General features: G+C 48.2%; 1 protein-coding gene across 1 annotated transcript in view; it reads right to left on the minus strand.

Annotated features, from left to right (window-relative positions):
• Positions 1-23,337, minus strand: part of LOC111826507 (teneurin-4-like) — a 376,579-nt gene extending 353,242 nt beyond the window's left edge. Inside the window, exon 1 of the mRNA XM_023755919.1 lies at positions 22,971-23,337. The gene's annotated coding sequence lies outside the window, so the exon portion shown is untranslated. The remainder of the gene's footprint in view (positions 1-22,970) is intronic.
• Between the last annotated feature and the right edge of the window lie 465 nt (positions 23,338-23,802).

Here is a 23,802-nt window from a genome sequence, read left to right on the forward strand (position 1 = left end):
GTCGGTCCGGTCTCTGAGCTGCCAGTGGCTCAGGTGAGGCTGCTCCCTCATTGACCTTCCAGTGCCAATGCCGCCGTCTGTACTCAAAGAAGCACGGCACCGAGTGTGGTAGTGAGCGTGGCAATGTAACAAGGAGAGCCCTCCCTAAACAGGAGACATTTCCACTGTGCATTTTCACTTTAAAACCTTGACTTTGAACTGTGGTGCTTAATTTCCATGTCTACAGAGGGATTCAGCCCTTCGAAGAACAGTATTCATGTCTCCTGCCATCCTGGATGATGCTATTGCCTCCCCAGCTGATCCTCACCATGTGACATCATTTTTTGTAAGTCCAAGCTCCCCAGTGGCCTTCCTTCTCCCTGAGGTCACCTCATCTAACCCACTCCCCCTGGGAGTCTCTTCCCCAGATCTTCCACCCTTGGCCCAGGGAGCCCTTCCCCATTTCCCCCACTTAAAGGTCTCCTCAACTCGTAGGGCCCATTAAGTCTCAAAAGTGGGTAGGGGGCAGGGTGAAATAGGGGAAGGGATTAAGCAAACAACAAAAAAGAAGAACCTCATAGATAGGCAACAGTATGGTCATACCAGAGGGAAATAGGGTAGGGGAAGGCAGGAGAGACTAAAGAGGGGATAAATGGTGATGGAAAGAAACATGACTTGGGGTAATGAACACACAATATGATATACAAATGATGTAGCGTAGAACTGTACACCTTAAACCTATATAATTTATTAACCAATGTAAGCCAAATAAACTCAATGGAAGGAAGGTCTCTCCTCTCTAAGGTCTTGCCCTGTTGGTCCCCAGGCAGATGTTATTACCCCTTAAACTGAACTCTTGTCAGCTATGGCACCCTCTTCCAAAGAGGCCTCTTTCCCTCTTTACATCTCATACAGTGTTAACATCAGCAATGGGTTATCTGTTTCCTCTCACTCAACCAGCACTGCCCACTAGAAGGAGAACATAAATATGATAAATAGTTATGCATTAGAATATAATAATATAAACATAATAAAATACAAATAAAATTTAAAGTGCTATTCTAGCCACATTTGAAGGACTCAATAGTGACATGCGACTAATAACTTCCACATAGGAGGGCGAAGACATAGGGCATCTCCATCACTGCGGAAACTCTACTAAAAAGGACAGGTCTAGAATATTTCTCTGCAAAAGTCTTCTCATGGTGGTAAACTTGCTTCTTTAAGGTGTGATTGGTTTATTTAAATATGCAAAAGACACTGGGACTGCAGTATGGGGAACACACAGAACATCAGCAATTCTGATACCAGTGATTGCAAGGTGCCACTTCTATCTGATGAGTCACAGCCAACCAAGCCAACCATGTGATTATAAGCTAACTCTGAAGGCCGATGTGGTTACAAGCTAGCTCTGAAAGTCAATGTGGTTACAAGCTAGCTCTGAAGGTCAATGTGGTTATAAGCTAGCTCTGAAGGTCAATACTGCCTCTTAAGAACCTTTCCAATCTATTCTCCCTTATGCCATTCCATCACCCAATGCAACATCCTCTGCTTGTGTCCAACCAGAATAACTTGATTTTCCACTTTCCTATATATCTGAATATGCTGTCCCCTCCACCTGGAATGTCCTCACCTGTCCCCCTGTCTAACTCTGATCACCTTTCAACACAGTTCAAGCTTCCCCTCCTCTAGGATACCTTCCCTGGTTGCCTCCAGGCAGAGGTGGCTGAGCCTCCTGTTTGCCCTCTGGCATACTTACCTCCCTCTTTAGTCACCTCTTCACATAGCTGCATCTTCCAACACACTGTCACCTCCTTAAAGGCAGGGGTTGTCAAATATGAATGAAAAGATTTTGCCAATGAATGACTGAATACCCACATTCCCAAAGAGGAGTCCAACCTTGTGTCTAGCAATGGCAGCATCGCCTGAATAGATGAGTGGCCTCTCCAGGTACCACCTCTGAAGGAAGCAAATGCATTGAATTGTTTATGTTCTGGGCCATGTTGATAATAGGCTTAGCTTATAAACATTTGAAGCATAGCAGGAAAGAACCTCATGGTGGGCCACTGAGCCATTCCCTTGCCTTCAGGACAAACACATCTAAAGCAGCTGAGGAGATATAAATGGCCCTGAGGGGGGGCAGGGAATCACTTCATAAATTACATCATTATCTGATCGTTATACTGTACACCTGAAACTAACATAAAATAGTACTGAATGTCTATTGTAATTGGGAAAAAAACCTACCTCACTTTTTAAATCATCTAAACCACTCCCGGCAAGCCAAGGCAATGCTGAATTAGGAGAACCCAGGGCCCCTCCCTCTACCTGCTGAGTCAGTGGCCTTTGTCTGCTCAATGAGTCACCTCACAGCTTATAAACCACCTAAGCATTGGGAACAAGGCAGCCAAGCTGCTCCCGCCCACAGGTCTGCGTTCTTCTCCCTTTCTCCAAGTGTCGAACAGCACCCAGAGCGGCCACAGCACAGGGATTGGGGTGGGGGGTTCCCTCCTGACTCATTAAAGGCCACCCACCAGGTCAATCCCCAGCTCTTTCCTGGGCATAGGTGACATGGTAGAATCTGACTGGCAGTCAAGAAACTTGCCTTCTAGACTTGACATGTGATATGAACTTTACAGTGGGTTAAATTGGCCAGGTAACAGCCGTGGGCCATGTCACTAAACATTTCCCAGCCTCGTATCCTCAGTTTGAGGTAAGGGCTGGTTGTGAGGAGGTGAAGAGATAGGGTCTGCCACATAATAAGAGTTCAAATCAGGTTAGCCACCACCCCTCTCTCCACCCTTCAGCCCTGATGTCTCATAAACAAACTGGCTTTGTGGGTTCAGGCAAGACCCTTCCTTTTCTGAGTCCTCGGCTTCTCCAGCTACATAGGTGAGCCAAATTATTCCTCAGTTCCCTTCCAAATCCAGGGTGTGGGGGTTTGGGATGTAAGATTTCCTGCGTGATATTGTGTGTGACTGTGTGTGTGTGTGTACCTATGAGAGAGAAAATATGAGTTCAAAACTAGTTTTTAGTTTCCTTAATGGAATAAGACAGATTTAAATATTTTTATTCCAAGCCACTGTGTTCTCTTTGTTCCATATATTATTTTAAAAACTTGTCTTTGTCTTTCAGCTGTTTCAACAATTGCAAATCCTTCCACAATACAAGGTAAAGGTTTTCTCCTTCCTGATGACTTAGCAGACAAAAAAATAAAATCCTTAGTGTTTGTATATAAATTCTTTGATGTTTCTGATAAAATAGGTTGGAAAGGGTTGGAACAGAAAACCACTCCATTTATCTGAGTGACTAATGCCTCGGAAAGAGAGGGCAGCCTTGCAGCCTCCTGAGAAGGTCAGCAATCGGTCTGCACAGCCCTGCCCTCCACCCTGACCACCTCTCCAAGGCACAGGCAGTGATCACAACCCTGCTCATTCATTAATCCACAGAGTCAGTTCCCAAAGAGTTTTTAAAGGGACCCTACAATTAGGAGATGGTCTGCAAACATTAAAAAAAAATCTCATGATGGAAGTTTGGAAACTCTTACATGCTATTTACCTCTCCTGGAGATTCAAAGTCATAGTAAAGGCTCTGAGAATTCCTGCAGTGTTGGAATTTAACCTATGCAATTTGGCATTTCTCGAACTTATTTGTACACACACCAGTTTTTGTTGTTGTTGTTGTTGTTGTTGTTGGTGGTGGTGGTGGTGGTGGTGGTGGTGGTGTGTGTGCAGTTCTTCTCCCTCATGGAAAATAAAAGCTATTACACACCTCTCCACACACCCACATACCCTCATAATCTGGAAAAAGTATCTGTGAAAGCCCATTCCAGGAATCATTATGGGCAGTGGTAACAGCATACACTCCAGGGTCAATCCCAATTCCACAAGCATTGCAGCCTAGGGATGTTACTTAGCCTTCCAGAGCTCAGCTTGGCCTCAAGTGAAAACTGGGCTGCTACCATCTACTACTTTCCTGTGTGTGCATTAGGTGAGACGAAGCGTGGACAAAAGCATCAGGAAGGTGGTAGATATTTTTTAAATGTCGCTCTCCCTCCTCTCTCCTTGCAAAATCACAAGTGGAGACGTTTGAAAACACACTGGTCATTCGTGAAATGCTCATAAAACTTTAAATCAAATTATTTCACATAAGCCGCCATCTTGGAATGTCATCCCATTACCTAGTCTGCATGTTTTCATACGTAGAGGCATCCAGGGGAATAAATGGCAGGCTGCTTTAATACAGCTAGATGTGAAGGAGACCTAGGATTTCACACAGCTACCCAGAATTTAATATCAAGGAATTTGCCTGTGTCAAATATTACTTTATATAACGGAAAGTGATATTACTTGATGCAGTCATAAAGTGCATTCCTATCAAAATGCAGCTGTTATTAACATTACTAACAACTGCTTTATCCCAGTGTATTTTATGGAAACCATAACGATGGGCACATTAGAAATAAGTGCCCCCAGCTAGTTTCCAGAAGCCTGTCTCACACAGAGCATTCCACTAGGGTTTTCACTGAGGTAGAATGAGGAGTTTAACATGCTCGAAAGAGAGCCATCTCGAGGTCACCCATAATTAAATAGGAGCGAAAGGGACAGGATACAGAAAATGTGTAATCTTCCCTGGCTCTGAAATAAAAACAGATTATCAGCGAGGAAGTACCTCTGTGGGGAGATTTGATCTCAATCTACAGTCAGATTCCTTTCAAGCCTGGATGTCTATTTCAAAATACCCATTAAAAGTCTATGATGGACTTAATTAGGAGAGGCAGATTACAGGAGTCCAGTTCATTCCCTCCCATTGTCCAGGGTGGTTTAGAGCTGCCAATCATCTCCCCCTTCAAAGAGGCCCAAGGTGCAGATAGCACTCTCCAGAGGGTGGCTGGACTGTGAGGGAGGGGCACTGACCCCACAGGTGGTGCTGACAGAAGTGGGAGCCTTCAAAGGGCATTGAAAGGGACCGCTTGCTAAAAACAGTGAGTTTTTTCACCACCCCAATACACAGCGTTTGAACCAAGAAGCGCCCTCATCCCGCTTCTCATGTCTCAGCCTCAGAGGTTCCTCTTCCACCTCCACTCACCTCTGCACTGTTTGGGAATGATTTGACATGATGCTCCATAAACTAACCGCCCCCTTTCTACACACACACACACACACACACACACACACACACACAGGATGAAGGACAGCAGAGGACAGAGCCCATCTCAGCAGAAGCTGCACCAGATTTGGAGTCAGAAAGACCTGAATTTGAATACTGACTCCCTCACTTCATTCTGTGTGGTCTTAGGCAAGTCACCTAACCTCTCAGATCTTCCGTTTCCTGTCTGTAAATTGAAGACAAGAACACCTGCCGCCTAAATTTTACAGGAGTCCCCTGGCTCATAACAGGGCACCTGATCATGTCATTCCCCCCATCGAACAGCAGAATCCCGACAGCCAATGTTTGTTGGCCTCCATTGTTTCCCATAGAACAACTCCCTCCGCCCAGAGAGAAAAATTTGCTGGAGCGGCCAGCTGAGAGAGAAAGATGTTAAATAATTCAGAAGCACTAACATCAAGTCCGATGCAGGTATAAAAATAGTTACAAAACACCACACTCCTCTTGTTTTCATTACAGCAACCTTAGTTCCCTGGCAGGAACAGGAGCTAGGGTCTGGCCTGAGGCTGGGGCAGGGGAGCCTCATCAGGTTTCTATCTGGGCTGTTCTAATTACTCATCTTTTTGCAAAGGCAAGGCAGGCATCTGCTTGTCACCTCTATATTTTATTTTCTGAAAATATGATTTCAGAGAGGAAAGGAGAGGGAGAGAGAGATAGAAACATCAATGATGAGAGAGAATCATTGACTGGCTGCCTCCTGCATGCCCCCACTGGGGATCAAGCCCACAACCCAGGCATGTGCCCTGACTGGGAATTGAACCATGAACTATTGGTTCCTAGGTTGATGCTCAACCACTGGGCCATGCCAGCTAGGCACCTCTATATTTTAAACCAGCCTTCAGATATGTGGCTTATTTTTGAACCAACAGCATGCTCAGCTGGGCTGCTGGAGCAGAGAGAATTCTCTATGTCCTGCCTTCGGAAGGGGACCAACTGGTGGTCTCTCCTAGAATGCTGGGCCTGATCCAAAAACTTAGGTTCAAAGGAGCAGGCAGATAGATTTCCCTGAGTCCAATTGGCCTGTGTCACCCAGAGGGACTATGTTGTCCCTAAAAGCAAAAATTCAGGGAACAGATCAGGAAGCCTCCAACCAGAGAACTAACATTACTAAGTTCCCATTATGTTGCAGGCACCCTGCCAGGTACTTGACTCATATTCTTTCCCATAACCCTCTCAAGAAACCCCAAATTAGTTGCAAGCTTCTACATTTTCACAGATGAGGAAACTGAGGCTCAGGGAAATTAAGGGACTCCCTTCCCCCAAATTCCACCAAAGCGTGAGGGCTCAGAAGGAGCTCATCTGACTTCCCAGCCTGTGCTCTCTCTCCTGTATCCTCCCTAAGAGCAGAGCATGTGGCATGAAAAGGTCTTCATGAAATATTCAGCTGCATTTGTAGCTCCCAGCCAGATCTGAACGCTTACTCAGTGCATTTTCTTGCAAAGGAGCTGCATGGAGACAGATTTCCAATTCATACTTAACAAGACAGGGAAACAGGGTCTGTTGTGGGCCTGCTCCAGGATGGGGGCGAGTCTAAGCATGCACCAGGAGCCGTACGTAGGCTCAGGGGTTGTGGAATAGAAGGACAGAACCAAACACACTGCTTCCAGGGGCCGAGGGCCTTAGAGAGACTCTTAGGCTGACTTTCTAGGAGAAAGGAGGGAGTGATCAGCAAGGAAGAGGAAGCCTAGAAGGGTAGAACAAGAAGGAGGAATAATCTATATTTATAAAAGCCTAAGTGGCCATTACAACTGGTCTACTGCTGACCCGTCGCTATGACAACACACTGACCACCAGGGGGCAGACGCTCAATGCAGGAGCTGCCCCCCTGGTGGTCAGTGCGCTTCCATAGCCAACCTCCTGCAGCCAGCCAACCTCTTGTGGTTCCTCCCCCCTGGCTGGCCAGCCCCTATCAGCCCCGATGTGCCCCAATCGCCAGCCAGGCAGAGGGACCCCTCCCGTGCATGAATTTGTGCACTGGGCCTCTAATAATGAACATGATATTTGTCCTTTCCAAAAACACGTGCTCATCCTTAAAGCCTGACTCCAAACACTTCTTTCTTTCCTTAGATTTCCTTGCCTCCCAGACATTGTGGGTATGAGAGTTCTTTGTTTGATTTGTCTACTATGTGCTGGGCTCTGTGCTGGAAACTTGATTAACATTTTTCCATTTTTATCCTGGAAGCAGGCATATGAAAGAGGAAGGAACCAAGACTTAGAGGTTGGTTAATCTGCCAAAGGTCATTTAGGCTAGTACCTGTATCTCAACCAGGGACAGCCAAGAATTATCTGATCACTGGTGCCAAAACTGATGGAGGTAGCTCAGCCAGGATTTAAATTGAGGTCAGTCTGACTTTTAAATTCATGAGGTCTGGTAATCTCTTAACTCTATCATAAGTACCTTGAAGTCTGGGTGGACTTTCCTGCCCTTCTGTCCTGAAAGACATTGACTCCAGGGCAGAGCTCACTCAGCAAGCTCTCATTGACTGATTCATCAGAATACTTCATAATGGTGTTGAAGATCAAGATGTGCAGCCCCACCAAAGGGAGCCAGGCATTCTGCAACTGAATCTTCAAAGAGGACAGTGAGTCCATATTCTTATCCCCTACAGCAGGGATGGGCAACCTTTTTGTGAGTGCGTGCCAAAACCAGCAAAATCTGACTCAAAATTCTTCTGCATGCCAACCCTAATTTTTTGAGAACATGTTACACCTACTTGATATCTCATAAGGTGTACATATGTGAAGAACCTTGAAGAAATAATAAAATTCATTCAAGCGACAAAAACACAGTATATGATGATGAAAAATATATTTTTAATGTATACATGTACACTGATAGTACGACAGAAAACTTTTTAACTCCGTTTGATATTATCAGTGGGACTTTTGCTGCTGCATCACTAATGACAGAGATTTTACATCAGGTTTATATTTCGTGACCTTCAGAGATATGCACAAGCTACTACTTTCATCCGTCAGGCTACTCCTATTATGAGACTTAACAAAATTCATCACTGAGAACAAAGATTCACAATTGTAAATGGAAGATTATAAGAGAGGGTTTCACATGCCAGCAAAAGTTACTGGCATGCCATGTTTGGCACGCGTGCCAGGGGTTGCCCAACCCTGCCCTACAGGAAGTTTCTTGATACTCTGATAAATCCTGCTTACTTCCTCCCATGATGGGGAGCTCACTCCCTCCACAGGCAGATCAATGCTTGGTAGGATGTTCTCCCTGTTGCTGAACTGAAGCCAGCTCTCCACTCAACCACAACCTGCCTCATCTTCTGGAGCCCTTGTGGTTAGCCACTATGAGACCAGCCCCAAAGTGCTGGTTATGGTCTTCTGACTCCTGGAATGGTGAAGTAGAAGAACACAGACTTGGAGCCAGAGAAATCAGACTCAAACCCTGCTTCCATTGTTCATATAGTTGGTGATGGAACATCACAAGTCTGCCTGGCAGAGTTGCCATGTTCATCACACAGTAGGCAGCTCAGCACATAGTAGGGATCAAATGGCCTAACTATCTTAGCCAGCAGGGACTATTCATGTAGACCTGGCTCTCCTGTCTGGTGTGAGCTCTCTGACACCTGCTGGCTTTCCCCACATCAAGTCCTCTCTTTGGCCTCTGCCTGTCTGTCTCTGGGGTCCTCTTCTGAACAAGTGAATTTAGTTCCATGGTTAAGAGGGTGGGAAACTGAGATGGGTGACAACAAATTAAGGAATGACAACCATGAGAGTTACCATAGCAACACTTTAACTTGAGAAGTCCTAAGAATATGCTATAAATTATAGGCACACATATGCTCCTAAATGTGGGGCCTTAGAAACCTTCTTTGATGCCTGAGACCATCTCCCAAACACTAATGTAGAATGAATTCCCCACTCTATTGCCCAACTTCAGGGGTGGGTTATGAAGGGCAATTCTCCTTTTGGAATGCATATTAATTCTTGCTACATGGCATCATTCATCAGTTCAGCCAGGTGTCGGGAAAGGCTAACCATTTGAAAAGTTTTGGCTGAAAATTCAGAGACATCTAAAGATGGTGCATGTCTTGCTCACAAAGTACACTGGGAAGGTTCCTCACTCCTCCATTTCCTGTGCACTAGATATGAACAGCATCAGGGGGGCAGATGTTTGCTGTAGGCTCAGGTGGATCTGTGCAGGGACCTTGGCTCCCTGACTCACTGGTGGAGTGACCTTAGAAGAGATGACTAAGCTCTCTGAGCCCCTTGCCTCCCGTGGAAAATGGGGAAAACAAGAACTCGGCTTGTTGTGAGGACCCTATGAGGTAATGTAGGCCAAATGCAGCACCATTTGACAAAGATCGAGAGCTTCTTATTGGTAGACGCTCCTCTGGGCACTAGGGTTATTACCTCAGTCAACAAAGGACAAAGATCGCTGTGTGCGGGGATTCACAATAGTCATGAGAGACTACACAGATAAATGGACAATAGCCAGACCATATATTAAAACAGAACTCTAACCACCTTCCCCCCAGCCTCTTCAGCAACCAGCCCAAACAGTCAGTCTCCTGCTAGCTTTCCTAATTTTTGTACCTACTTCCACCGCAGGTCCAAGGAGAAAGAACCAGATATGCTTTCCAAACCAATCATGTAAGAAGCCACTTCCAGTTAGCCCGCCTCCAGCTTCCAGCCTCCAATCACAGAAACCCTGAAGCTTTCCCTTTCTTCGGTATTAAGCTTTCCCACTTTCCTGCCTGCCTTGAAGTCCCACCAAAGATAAGTGATGGTGGCTGACTCCCTGGTTACAGCAAGCTCTGAATAAATAGCCTCTGCTTATTTTCATTTGGGTGGTTTTCTTTTATTTCCATAGCTGATAAACATAATAAAGAAGTAAATTATATAGCATATTCTGCCCTTGACCTGCCCCCACCCCACACTCTGATTATTCTTAACGCAGCAGACAGTGTGATCTTATTAAATCATAAAACATAGTATTTGACACCATGGAAAGAAAATATGGTAGGATAAGCGAGGTCTTGAACAGTGAGGGCAGGAGAGGGGGGTTACCAATGCAATAGGATTGTCAGGATGGACCTTGCTAAGAAGGTGCTATTGGAGTAAAGACTGGAAGGTCAGTGACTAGCCATGCAGATGTCTAGAGGAAGAATATTCTAGGCAGAGCAACATCCCAGAGGCAGGAGTAGGGCTAACATGTTCCAACAAAGCATGGAAAGTAAGGGATGAAGGGCAGGAGGTGAAGTCAGAGATGTGGGGGAGATCTGGGGTTTGGGAGGTTGTGTAAGGACCATGACCTTTACTCTGAGACAAATGGGATCCATACCAACTTTTGCACAGAGGAGTGACATGTTCTGATTTATGTCTTAACAGGATCATTCTTAATGCTGTGTTGAGAATAAACTGCAAGAAGTCAAGGGTAGAACAGGGAGTCCAGTGTGGGAAGCTACTGTGATCATCCAGGTGAGAGAGGATGGGGGCTTTTTTCTACCAGGGTGGTCGATGTTCAATGGTGAGAAGTGCTCAGGTTCTGGCTATATTTGGATTATAAGCCCAAAGTTTAAGAGACACTGTGTGAGCACCTTCCCTTCTTTCCTTAAAGCTACAGATACTTTCACAGACCCAGAAAGCAAAATGTGGTCTAGTCCAACCCTCATGGCCTAATGGCCATCTCACCCAGTGTGACACAGTTCAAGGCACACTGGCCCAGCCCTGGGAGCCTGTGGGGGAATGTCTTCTCTGGGCTCCTACACCCTGGCACACCTGGTGAATGTCACCTCACCTCATAAAAGGGGAATAAAGACCTATAGCTTCCCTGACCTAACTCCTGCCAGACTGGAGGGAACTTGGCTCAATCCTTCAGGGGGTTATTCAGCAACACCTATCAAAAGCCCTATAGAGCTGCCTAATCTTTGACCTAACAATTTCAAGTCAAAAGACTAAAGGAAATACATAGACAAGTACAGCACATGAAAATGTTGATCGTAGCATTATTTACAGTGGTGAAAATTTGAAAATAATCGGAAATTGATTAAATAAATAACGATATATCCTTATGATGGAATGCTACCTGGCTATTAAAAGTCATGTTGGAGAGAAAAATGTAATGGGCCAGGGAAGTGATCATGACATATTAAGGTTACAAAACAATGGGTACAATCTGCTCCAAATGGTGGCAGGGGGTGGTGGTAGTGATGGTGAGTGATAAACAGAAGACTATATAGAAAGAGTATTGGAGAGAAAACCGAAACATGGGAAGGAAACTCACTCGATATGGCAACAACTCTATGGGTTGTTCTCACTTGTTCTCTGGGTTATCTTAAGTTTTCTAAATTTTCTACTGTTTACATGTATTACTGGTATAATCCAAAAATAATATATAAAAAACAAACACATGATAAATGTTATAAAGTCTTCAAAGTAATACTTATCCTAGTAATGGAAATTGCTGCCTAGTCCACAATGCCCCATGAGGCTTAGTAAGTGTGAGGATGTGGAAGAAGCCTGGAGAGTCCAATGTAATGCCTGGAACTGGGCTTTTTCTGTGGTAGTATGATAATGCCCACTATGTCCTAGGTCTACTGTCATTCCACCTTGGCCACCACTGAGGCCACTGCAACATTGACAAATAGCTGCACAAAACTGACCAGCTCCACTTGCTCTATGACACTCCGTATCTGGTACTCCTGAACTTGGGGAGATGGGAAGGAGGAGAAAACAGAATCAGGAAGGAAGAGCAAGGTTTGAGAACATGTGGGCATTGCCTTTCCTGAGAGCTTGTTAGAGATGCAGAATCTCAGGCCCACCTTTCCACCCACTGAATCAGAAGGTGCATTTTAACAAGTCCGCAGGCAGCCGATCAATGATTCTCTCTCATTATTGATGTTTCTATCTCTCTCTCTCTCCCTCTCCCTTCCTCTCTGAAACCAATGAAAATATATTTTAAAAACAAATAAATAAAATAAAAAGCCCTCTCTAGAACATAACACTTTTCCTTACTTTGAGATGAACTTGAGGTGAACTAAACACACACACACACACACACACACACACAAAGTAGCCAACTGTGTACAAGTTTTTCTCAAACAAATGTTAATTATCTAAAAGATATAAAATCAAGGTAACCACCTAGGTATATGTACAGAGCCTCAGGGCCCCTGGGCAATGTCAAATCTCTGGCATCCACCCTGAGGAGGTACTACCCTCTGATAAGCTTTTTCTCCTAAACAACAGAGGTCAGTCATTCCCTCCTCTAAGTGGGAATCTGGAGCCTCCTGAGCCTCGCAGGCTGGGTGGGGAGTTGTGCATGAATGGTTAACAGGGCTCTGCCCAGGAGTGAACATGAAAATAGCAAAACCAAGTCAAAGGAATATCAGGAACTCAAAATCCAGCCCCTAACAGCAGCTCAGAGAAGCAGGCAGAGAATATGGGAACCAAGCTGGCCCAGAGTGGCAAAGGGACAGAGCCAGAATCAGAACCGGGACCTGATGGTCTAAATCTAGAGCCATTTGGTTTTTCTCAGGGATGCCAGATGTCCTCTCAGACCTTGAACAGGCTCGTTTAGATTCCCCCCGGAACCCTCTCCACACTTATGTTCACCATTGAAGTGTGTTGATGGTTCAGGCTAGACTCTGGAAGCAAGAATCAGAGGACCAGGCGCTGAGTGGGTGAAGAGATAGCAGGAAAAGTAGCCATGCTGAAAGCTATGGTCACAATGAAGACACTGTCTGGTAGGCACTGTGCAAGTTACTTCACAAGTTAATCCCACACAACCCTTCGAGCTAGATACTTCTATTTTCCATTTTATAAATGGAAAAAGAGAAGATGGAAGCTCAGAAAAGCTCAGTGACTTGCTTGAATTCATTCAGCTGCCAGGTGACACAGCAGGGAATGCAACCCAGTATCTGTTGGCTTTTTTCACGGTCTAACATGGTGTTAGAGGTCATTAGGGTCTTCAATTACCAGTTTATGCCAGATGTTCAACTAAAGTAAACACTTAACCCTCGTCTGTGAGGTGGGATCCCTTGCTTCCCTTGCCGATAGATGAGGACACTGAGCTATGGAGGGTTGCCCATGGTTACAAGGCAAGGAGGTGAGGTCAGGGTCTGAGCCCTGTTCTTTCAGGTTCCAAAGCTGCTGTCCCTCCCCAGAGCCCATGCTGCTCAGTCTGAAACACCCCGGAGTGCACGTAGACACTGACTTAAGTGGCCATAAAGAGGAATTAGAGTTTGACGTTAGGAAGTCTGCCCTGGCCTTGAAGATAGACAAACACTAGGCTGGATAAGCCAAGAATTCCAAAGGGCTGCAAATGGGGCAGATGCGGAGCAGCTGGCAGTCTCTGACCACACAGAGCAGAGAGCACGCTCGGTCCATCTACCTAAAGGCCAGGATGTACTTCTCCACGTCCAACCTTGAGCTCTGCAGCACAAAGCCTGCTTTGAAAAATATATTTGGGATTTAACAGCATAGAGTTTAGTATTTTTTTTTTTAAAAAAAGCGTACGTTTTATTGTGGCATTTTCCCATGTCACAAAAACTCATCTTCAAAAACAACATTTAATCTTTTCTAATATCTCCCTGTTGGGTTCCGCCATACTTCTCTTATCCAATTGTTTACCTTTCTTTCACTACTATACATAACTCTGCCATGACCATACTTATTCTTACAGCCTTCTGCCCATCTCTGGCTGCTTTCTTTGGCCAGAGTCCTCCAGTTGGAATACTGGACTAAAGGCAAAGTGTCTCGGGGACTACTGACAGTCATTGCCAAATTGCTTTCCTCGAAGGGTGTATTAATTTGCATTTCCAGCAGCAGCAAAGGAGAGTACCTGTCTCCCAGCTCCCTCTTCAGAATCCAGCATTGTCTTAGAAAGAATCTTGGCTCATACGGGAAGTGAAAAATGGCAGCATGCATCTGCACAGCGGCAGTGTTTAAACAACCTACCTCTAGTCATATGCCCAGTGTGTGGGTGAACCAGGATTAGAACTCAAGAGATTTAGCTTCAGGAGCTGGGTCCCTAGCCAGTGCCCCAGAGTACCTAGCCACAGCTTGGGTTGTGTCATGGGTGTTACATGTCAGCTCTTGTTTGAGGACATTTTACAGGAGAGACCCACCAGGGCATGGATCTTGGCATTAGTCTTTGATCATCCCGAGCTTCTAAGCAGTGTCTCATAGAACTTTTTGCAACACCAGGAATGCTCTGCCTCTGCATTGTCTGACATCGTGGCCACTCTCCTCTACTGAGCATTTGAAATCTGCCTAGTGCGACTGAGGAAAGGAATTATTATTTTGATTCCACTTTAATTAAATTTACTTTAAACTGGGACTAGTGACTACCCCACTGCACAGCACAGCTCTAGAATATCTAGTGCATCACCCAGTGAAATATTTGCAAAGTGACCAACTCATGTCATCTCAGGCCAGGTACCTCTCCCATAGTTCCTGCAAGGCAAGCCTTCGCCTCTCCCTCCCTCATCTCCATGTGCCCACTTGTTCACGGGAACCAGGGTTAATGTTATTTATCTGCCATGTGGGGGTGATGTGAAGATCAGCTAATTAATGCTTGCAAAGAGCTGCTCTGCTATCTGGTTCTCAGAATAATTGCACGTTAATAAAACGTTTAAGGAACCAATTCTCATCCAGAGGCCAAGGCAGGGCTGGGTTTATTTAGTAAAAGGCCAGTTTCTCTGGCTCACCCTGCACTGGATCCTTCCTCTGTAGAGCCCATCAATGCAGACTGCTTTCATCGGGAAGGACCCACCCATCAGAAAATACTGACATTTACCTTTTCGATGGCTTTGATGTCACAGTTTGATGAGTAAATTAATACCACAAACAAGATTGGGGAGGGCGGATATTTAACCAACTTGAACAAATTGCTTTTAAGCTCTTAAGCACTTTAATTGCTTGCATGATAATGACACAAATTTTTAAATGTCTTGATCCACTCTCAAAGTCGGCCCAGTGAAAGGACCTCTGCAGAAAACACTTTGCTGAGCCCTCAGTTTTTATTCCATGTCAGTCTCGAAGTTACAAAGTTGCCATTCTGGGAAAAGCAGGAGCCAGATGGTCCTAGCTGTGTCACCTTGGGCAAATGGCTTGCCTTACTGGGACTCAGCTTCCTCATCTAGAACATGAAGATAAGAGCAGCCACCTGACACTTAGAAGGCGCTCAGTCCATGCTTGTTCTGCTCTTGCCCCTTCTTCCATTTCTTCCCTCCACAACTGGATGAGAAGACAGACTATGTCCCTCCCCGAAATCTTCTGAAAGGAAGATGCCAATTCTTAAAACCCAAAAGGAAAGAATGGACACCTTCCTTTACAGTGTCAATCCACAAATATCAGACAGCTCCTCCTGACGTCCGGTGGTCATTATTATCACTTTCTGAAATAATGTCACAGTAGAAAGTCTCTTGAACCCTTGCTACTCCAAGTGTGGGCCAGGGACCAGCAGCATGGTACCTGCTGGGAGTCTGTCAGAAATGCAGATTCCTGGGACCCACCCCAGACCTACTGAATCAGAATATGAATTTCACAAGATTCTTGGGTGATGTGTGTTTATTAATGTTTGAGAAGCACTACCTTACAAAACATTAAATCCACTCTCCTCTCTCAACCTAATTTTACAGAAAGGGAAACATCCCAGGAATGGGCAAGCGTTTTACCCAAAGGATAATGTATTAGCTGCAACCCTTTTGCTTGCATTTCAAGGGGGTTGAATGCCAGACTTTTAGAAATCAATGATCATTCTACAGCAAGAAAAATTGGCTCTTTAAGAGAAAAACATTCTTTTTAAATTTAATTTTAGAGATTTTAGAAAGAGGAGAGAGAGAGAGAGAGAGAGAGAGAGAGAGAGAGAAAGAGAAAGAAAGAAAGAAAGAAAGAAAGAAAGAAAGAAAGAAAGAGTTGTTGTTCCGCTTATTTATGCATTCATTGGTTGCTTCTTGTATGTGCCCTGACCGGAGATCGAACCCGCAACCTTGGTACATCAGGACTACACTCTAACTGACTGAACTACCCAGACAGAACAAGAGAAAAACATTCTTAAAAACCTAATGCTCTTGAGGACTACCATGATTCACCGATTGCATCCGACACCCTTTTCTACAGAGCTCCCAGCCAGGAAACAAGTGAAGGACTCAGGGAAACAGGGAGCAGGAGCACTGGTCTACTGCTCTGCAGATCCTGCTACATCCATGTCCTGTTTCCCTTTTGTTTTCCAAATCAAAGAAAAGCCCTGATGTGATGTTCAGAACATGACAAAAGACAAAAACAATCCCTCACCTTCCCTAGTGAAACCGGAGTGGTGTCAGTATCAAAGGCAGTATCTAAACACTCCTCAGAATTCAAAGTGGGCCACCAGCAGAGCGGGTTTGCTCTGCGGTGGCCATACCCTCCAACAACCCTGAGGTGACCCCTCTATCCAATCTAAAGGCCACTTTCCGATGCCTCCTGCTGAGCACGAGGACACCTGGGAAATGGGAGGACTGGACTTCCTCCCCTGGCTCCACTGAATTCTTTGTCAGATGACTAGTCATCTAACCACAGGGAGCAAATCTTTTCTGGGTCATAGAAATCTGACACATGAAAGAGCAAGACTGGCAAATACACATTCTGATTGAACTGGCCCAGGTGAGGATGGGATCAGATCCCAACTCTTTCCACTTTGAAAACAGTGTGTCGGCATGTCAATTTCTTTCTTTCTTCCTTCCTTCCTTCCTTCCTTCCTTCCTTCCTTCCTTCCTTCCTTCCTTCCTTCCTTCCTTCCTCTCTCTTTCTCTCTTTCTCTCTCTCTCTCTCTCTCTCTCTCTCTCTCTCTCTCTCTCTCTCTCTCTTTATTGTGTCCAGGCACAGTGAAGAGAGATGGTTGGGCTGATTTCCCCAACTGCCATGCAGCAGGTGGGGAGAAGCTTGCTGTGGGCCAGTCTCCACTGTCTCCTTTATAAGATGTCCTAGGCGGCCATTCATTCCAAGGCCTCTGAACCAAAGGAAAAGGAGAAGGCCTGGGAGGGAGGAATCCACTGCCTCAGCTAAGGCTGAAAGGCACACACTTCTCTGAGGAACTGTTTGTCATTCACCATGGAGCCTACAATACAGACGAACATATTTACATATTTCAACTCCATTGCTGGCTGAAGCTCCACAGAGTGATGCTTCGGAGACAGCCAGGGAGGAAAAATGTTCTTGGAAAAAGGATTTGCCTATCAGTTTAGCAGAACAGCTCCAAGTTATGCAAATCCCCTGCTTGAGGTTTGATTGTTACCCCGACCTCCCTCCACTACTTAGGCTCCAAGCTGCCAAGGGATCGCAACATAAACAGCCACATTCTGGTTGAAAATATGGAGCAGGAATCACAGTGTACCCCACTGCTTCTCGTGTGTGACAAGTCTCAGCATGGCATCTGCCTTTGACCCTGCCATCCTACTTTCTAGGAATCTGTCTTAAGGAAATATGAAAAATGCCATGTGTACAAAGATAGTGACTACAGCTTTGCTATAATAATAAAATACTAAAAATAAACAAAATGTCAAAGTGTGGGGACTGTTTAAATAAATTATTCCACATTAAAACATTGGGGTTCTATGTAGCCATTAAAAATGTTACCATGGGGGTAAAATTATAACAGGATGAGACTTATGTTTAAATGATAATAAGAATCCAAAATATCATAACCATGATCTCATCTTTTGTACATTTATAGAGTCATAGGCTCAACCCAAAATGTGGTCAAACTTATTTTGTCTTTGCTTTTCTCTATATTGTATTACTTTGCTACAGTGAAGATATATTACTTTGGCAATTAGATATCATTACCATGATATCTAATTACATAACTTAATAATTAGATATAATAAAGACAAAGGTTGGAAAGAAACTGTGACAAAGCAATAAATCTATAACCCCCAGAGAACTAACCACCTACATCTATGCTGTTTCTTTAGAAACTTTCCTTATGGAAAACTGAAACTTCAGAGGTCCATGTGTGCTTGGCTCCCTCGAAACTGGGGCATATGTTACTTTCAAAGTGGCCCATAGCAAAGATGGATTCAGCTATCAATTACTATAAACCAGGCTGATAAACCAGGTAAGAACCAGGTAAACATTAGATCTGGAATTGATTTAACCTTCTAGGTTCTTGGAATCAAATCTTCAAGGAGGTGATTTAAATTCTGTTGTTCTTTTGTTTGCTTCACTGTTTAGATTCATGGATGTGGGAGAATGTACCGGGACCAGAACATCAGAAGGCTTGAGTCCAAATACAGTAGCTAGTCATTAGAACTGGACAGGACCCAGGTGAGGACTTGCACCATGTGCTTTCTCAATTTCATTTTCCTTCAATCTCTATGATCATTGTAGAGTATGAGTGGTCATCCTGAGTCCCTTGCTTGTGATGCCCAACAATCTTTATCTTAAATTACTAACCACCTTCTCGCCCATATGTGTAACTTTTCATCTGGAAATACCAGGTTATGTAACATGCCAATCTGCACAAAGAATGTAATTTTGTCAGAAAAAAAAAAGAACTCAACAAGGGAGAAATTCTAACAAAACTAGAAATGGCTTTTCTAAGAAAAGAGAAGATATTTTTGTTTCAAGCATTTGAGCTGGTTTTAAATAGACTATGGGTGCAATGTTGCTGGTTGGGGTGGGGAGGGGACTGTTGATTCTCCTGCTCAACCCTCACCCAACAAATGCACAATGTTGGAAAGGGATAGAGGAGGTGGATGGTAATGATCATCTGTAAATGGCCTACAATGTGTCAGAGGTTTATGCACATTAATTCTTACAGAGTTGTAAACTAGACAGTATCTTTCCATGTTACACATGAGAGAACTGACGTTCCACGCAACCATAATGCCCACCCAGTAAGTTAAGGGGTTGAAGTCATATCCCATCAACTTACTTCAATAAAACTGCAGAGGTGAGGTGATTATACCTCATTGGGTCAGATATGCTGGAGGAGAGCCCTTGGAGTTCTACTCGCCCACTGCTACTTGCCCAATGTTCCACTACAACACCTGCTTCACTGGGAGCTCACATAATATTCCAAATTATTCCATTGGCTGTGGATCTATCTGTTCTCTGATGGTTCTTCTTCAGGCTGAGCACTGAGCAAGGCTGGCCCTTCTTCCCCTACAGTCCACAGGTGGTTGGTTTATTGGCTCCCTGCCCCCATTCTACCTCCACCCCCCAAAGAGAGGCCTTGATGAGAATAGGGTGCTGGCAGATGAATCAGAGATATCTCTCCTGAAAACAGAACCTCTCCATTCCTGACAAAGTCCCCACCCAGCTCTGGAGAAGATGGCTAAGTCACCGCTTAACCAGTCCCCTGCCCCCACGCACTTAAAGACACGTGCTGGGAATAAGGCCTTCTCAGAGTTAGCTCCCTAAAACTATAAGAACAACCGTTTCCTTAGTGTTGCCTGAGAACAAGGGGACGTTCCATTCCCCAAACATTCCCGGGGACTATTGCAGGCAAGGCACCACCAAGGGGAAACACTCGTTCACCCAAGAAATCGGCTCCCAAGGTCCAATTCCACTATGTGAAAGGACTTCTGGTCATCACCCTCACCAGAGAAAACTGGTTCTTTCTCATCATCCCCTTATAACGCCTACAAAGAGGGGGAAACCTCTTTGAGCAAGTCTGGCCTCTCTGCACCCCTCGATCCCCAGGAGACAGACAGACACACACACACACACACACACACACACACACACACACACACAAGCACACACAAACACACACGCTTCCACCGCCACCACCTGTGAAAACATTCCTCCTAACTTTGGCAAGGAGAGCTCCCAGGCAAAGCTGAGCGGTAGGACGCCCGCAGCGCGCTGGGACCCCCAGAGCCATGGCCAAGCCTGGAGAAGGGAGGGAGGCGCAGCCTGGACGGGCACCGCAGGGCGCTCAGGGCAGGAACGTGGCTTCACCAAGCGGTCTGGGCTCGGGTTTCCCGCCCAGGCCCCGCCCACCTGGCGGCCCCGCTCCCCCATAACTGCGGCTCTGCCCACCTAGAAGCCCCAAGCCGGAGGCGCCCTGCAGAAGGCGGCTGAGAGGGCCAGGGAGCCTCAGCTGAGGAAGCTAACCCGAGATTTCGGGAAGCAGCCAGAGGCCGGCGGGGAGGAGGGCAGCGCTGGGAGTGTGCGGAGGAGGGGAAGCGGGAATGCACCGCCTCTGCGCGCGGGTAAACAGGTTGCCGCGGAGCCGGGTCTCCTGCCCCGCGGCAGTCCAGCCGGGACCCCATTCCTGCCCGGCCCAGGAGCAAACCCAGCGCCTCCCGAGCGCCCTCCCGCTTCCCGGACCCCCGTGGCGGAGCCGGAGCCCGAGCCCTTCTGGCGGCGGGTTAAAGGCGCCTTCCGCAAGGTCGAGGCGCGGCCGGCCGGCACCTGAGCTCTTCCAGCCGAGCACAGCTTTGCAATCGCATTGTTAACGATCATGGCAGCGGCAGGAAGTCCGAACGGCCCCAGGTCTGCGAGAGGGAGGATTTCTTTTACAGCGCGGAACACGCTGAGACAGACCCGGGATTTCAGGGAGGGGTGGGGGGTGGGGGGATGCGGGGCTTCAGGACGCTGGAATGTGGCGAAAGCAAAACACCCCCGACCGGGCGCGACACCACCCCCGGACTGCGGGGGAGAGTTCAGGGCCTCTGTGCCCCAGACTTCATTCAGTGTTCCGCACCGCTCCTGCAGGTCGAGGGTGGCTTATCCCTCTACAGGCGAAAAACAAGATTTAAAAACACCCTAGTGCTGTGGTTTCTCTATTAACGACCATCTGCGTACTCCGGGCTGCGGCGGCGAAGGGAAGTAGCGAGACACGGAGGATACACGCAACAGAAGCAAACTGCCTCCGCGGAGGAGAGGAGCCCGAAGGAAGCCATACTCCGCACCCATGCCCATCCCCTCCCCATCAGCGCCGGGCTGGCTCCGTAAAGCAGGCTCAGTACACGATGGTGGCTGACCCAGCACGTTCCCTCTGAAACCCCCGCCGGAGCAGGCCCGGGTGGCTGCGATGCTTGGCATCTCCAAGGGGGACCAGGCACCGCGGGGCAGGTTTCAAACACCTAAAGGGTGCGAGGTGTGAAAGATGGGGAGGTGCGCTCTGAGAGGCCGAGAGGAGGGGCTTTGAGGTTCCCCAGGACACAGAGTCAGTTTCCTAAAACAGCATTTCCCCGGAATGCCTCCCTCCCAATGCACCCGCGGACTCGGCAGACTCCATGGACCCTGAGTTCTGACCCAATCCGTCCCAGATGCCCTACCTGCCTGGGTAACCTGTTCTTTGGGGACAGTGGCCTCAGCACTCACCGGCCCTGGCAGAAGTGGGCGCCGCCTGGTGCCCGGCGCCCTCCTGCCGGGTACTCACATTCCCTGAGCAGCAAACTTTCAGGCTTGTCTTTTGCTGGCATCACGCTGCTGGGTAATCACTGAGGCAGTTTATGTAACTGCCCGCGATGCAGGTCGGCGGAGCTCCCTGCGTGCGCCGCCGCACAGCTAAGCACATGGGCAGCCCTGGCCCGGCGCTCGCATCCCGAGCGTGCCCCGCCGCGGCCTTCCACAAAGCGGCAGGGAGGGCGATCTCATGGGCTCGTCCAACACCGAGAGTGTAGGCAGGATCCGGCAAAACCCAGGCTGCTTCTCTGCGCCCCTTTCGCTGCATTGACGGCTCAGCGATAACTGCATATCTACGAACCTTCTCTCCAGGGCTGGGGGGGGGGGGTGTTGTTAGGGACCAGAGGGGTGATCGGCGTGGTTCTGAAGAGGGGCCGGTACCCAAGTAATAATACCCTCGTCCACATGGACCAGGGTGCACAAATCGCCTGAAAGGGGAGCCGATTTCCAAAGTTAGAGACCACGCAGTTACATTTCCAGTACTTTCCAACCTAGCTTAGGCGGGGGCAGAGCAGAGAGCCGGCGGGCAGCCGCCAGCGAAGCCCACCCTACCGCCCCTCCAAGGAGGACTCACCAGTTGAACCTCCCCGGCCCCTACTAGTTGGCTGTGATTCCCCTGGTTGCATACACACACACACACACACACGCCGCGATACCATCTCCAATATAAAGACTGCATTTTTAAGTCTTGAAAATGACTAAGGAGCTCGGTGATCACATTTCAACCAGAGCACATTTCCCGAAGCCCTGAGTACTAGCAGTCACACACACACTCGAACACGGAGTGCTCCGAGAGTCCAACTCGATCCGAGGGGAACGTAAACGCTGCTGCAAGGCGGCGGGCGGGGAGGGGCGAGCACCGCGCCCGCTGCAGAGGGCAAGGGGCTGGGGGTCTCGTCTCCGGATTCTCCGCTCCCACTGCCGCACGCGCGGGGCCATTGCTGCCGGCGCTCGCCCCGCAGAGCAGGCTGCAGCCACCCGAGCCCGGCGCCGCCTCGCGGGCTCCTCCAGCGCCCGCTGGGGCCCTGGGGCGGGCGGTTCTGCAGAGGGGCTGCGGTCGCTGGGACCCGGGCGGAAAGGGGCTCCGGCGAGACAGACGAACCCGGGGCGCGCCGCCTCCCTTCCACCCGCCGTCCCGAGTCCGCGCCCACCACCCTGCCTCTCCCTCACCCTCGCTCCCAGGCTCCAGTCCGCAGCGGGCTCCAGGCTGCAGCGTCGGAGGCTTGGGGCTCCAGACTGGATAGCCTCGCGGGCCACCCGCGCCCCAGCCGCCCTCCCTTCCTCCCCCGGTGCGGGTCAGGGGAGCAGGCAAGAGTCCCCCGAAGCCCCTGGCGTCCGCGCGAGCTGCCCGGACCCAGCCACAGCCTTGCGCGCAGAGAAGCTGGAGTGCCGGCGAGGCGCCGCCGCGGTCCCCAAGGCGCTTCTCCGTGGAGCGGATCGCGCCGCCTTACCGTGGCTGCAGACTGCCGCCGCCGGGGAAGCAGGGAGGAGGGAGGCGAGGCACCGCGCCGGCGGCTCCTCTCGCTCTCGGCGGCGCGGGTCCTCGGCTCCAACAGCCCGAAGTGGGCGCCCAGGAAGGATCCGGTCCCGGCTCTGCGCTCAGCTCCAACGAGACCAACAATAGCTCCCGCGGGGCGCGGAGCCCCAGCGAGCCTCCAGCCGCGCGCGCACGCCGGGCTCCCGCTCCCGGCCGCTCCCGGCCGGCGTCCCTGCCAGCACTGCTGCCCCACATGAAACAGCTGCAATCCCGAGGCTTCTGGGGGGTTGGGCGGGTGTGTGTGCGAGCGCGTATGTGTGTGCGTGCGTGTGTGTGTGTGTGTGTGTGTGTGTGTTTAATAGCTTCCCTCCTCTTCTTCCCCTCCCTGCCTGTTCGCCTGCCTGCCTCCCTCCGTCCCCCACCCTCGCTCTCTTACACACAGAGAGGGCGAGCGAGAGAGACACACACACACACTCACACACGCACACACAGGTTACATGAATGGGAGGCAGGAGCCAATCCTACGCGGCTGGGCGAGGCGCTGGGAGCAGGGCCGCACCACGGCGCGGGGGGGCGCCACGCAGGTGATGCGCTTCTTCCAGGGCCACGCACCAGCCTTTCAGCTCACCCGAGTCTCTGTTCTCCCCAATGTCTTCCTCCGTCCCCTTCCCTCCTTCCTCTCCGCTTTTTTCTTCATCTTCTCTCCTTTTCTTTTCTTTCTCCAGTTCTCTGAATTCTCTCAGCTCATTTTACTCGGTCTCCTCTTACCGTCCTTGCTTTTTCGGGACCCCTTTCTAAAACTTTCT

This window comes from Myotis lucifugus, unplaced genomic scaffold (assembly GCF_000147115.1).
Source record: "Myotis lucifugus unplaced genomic scaffold, Myoluc2.0 scaffold_86, whole genome shotgun sequence".
Classification (NCBI taxonomy): domain Eukaryota; kingdom Metazoa; phylum Chordata; class Mammalia; order Chiroptera; family Vespertilionidae; genus Myotis; species Myotis lucifugus.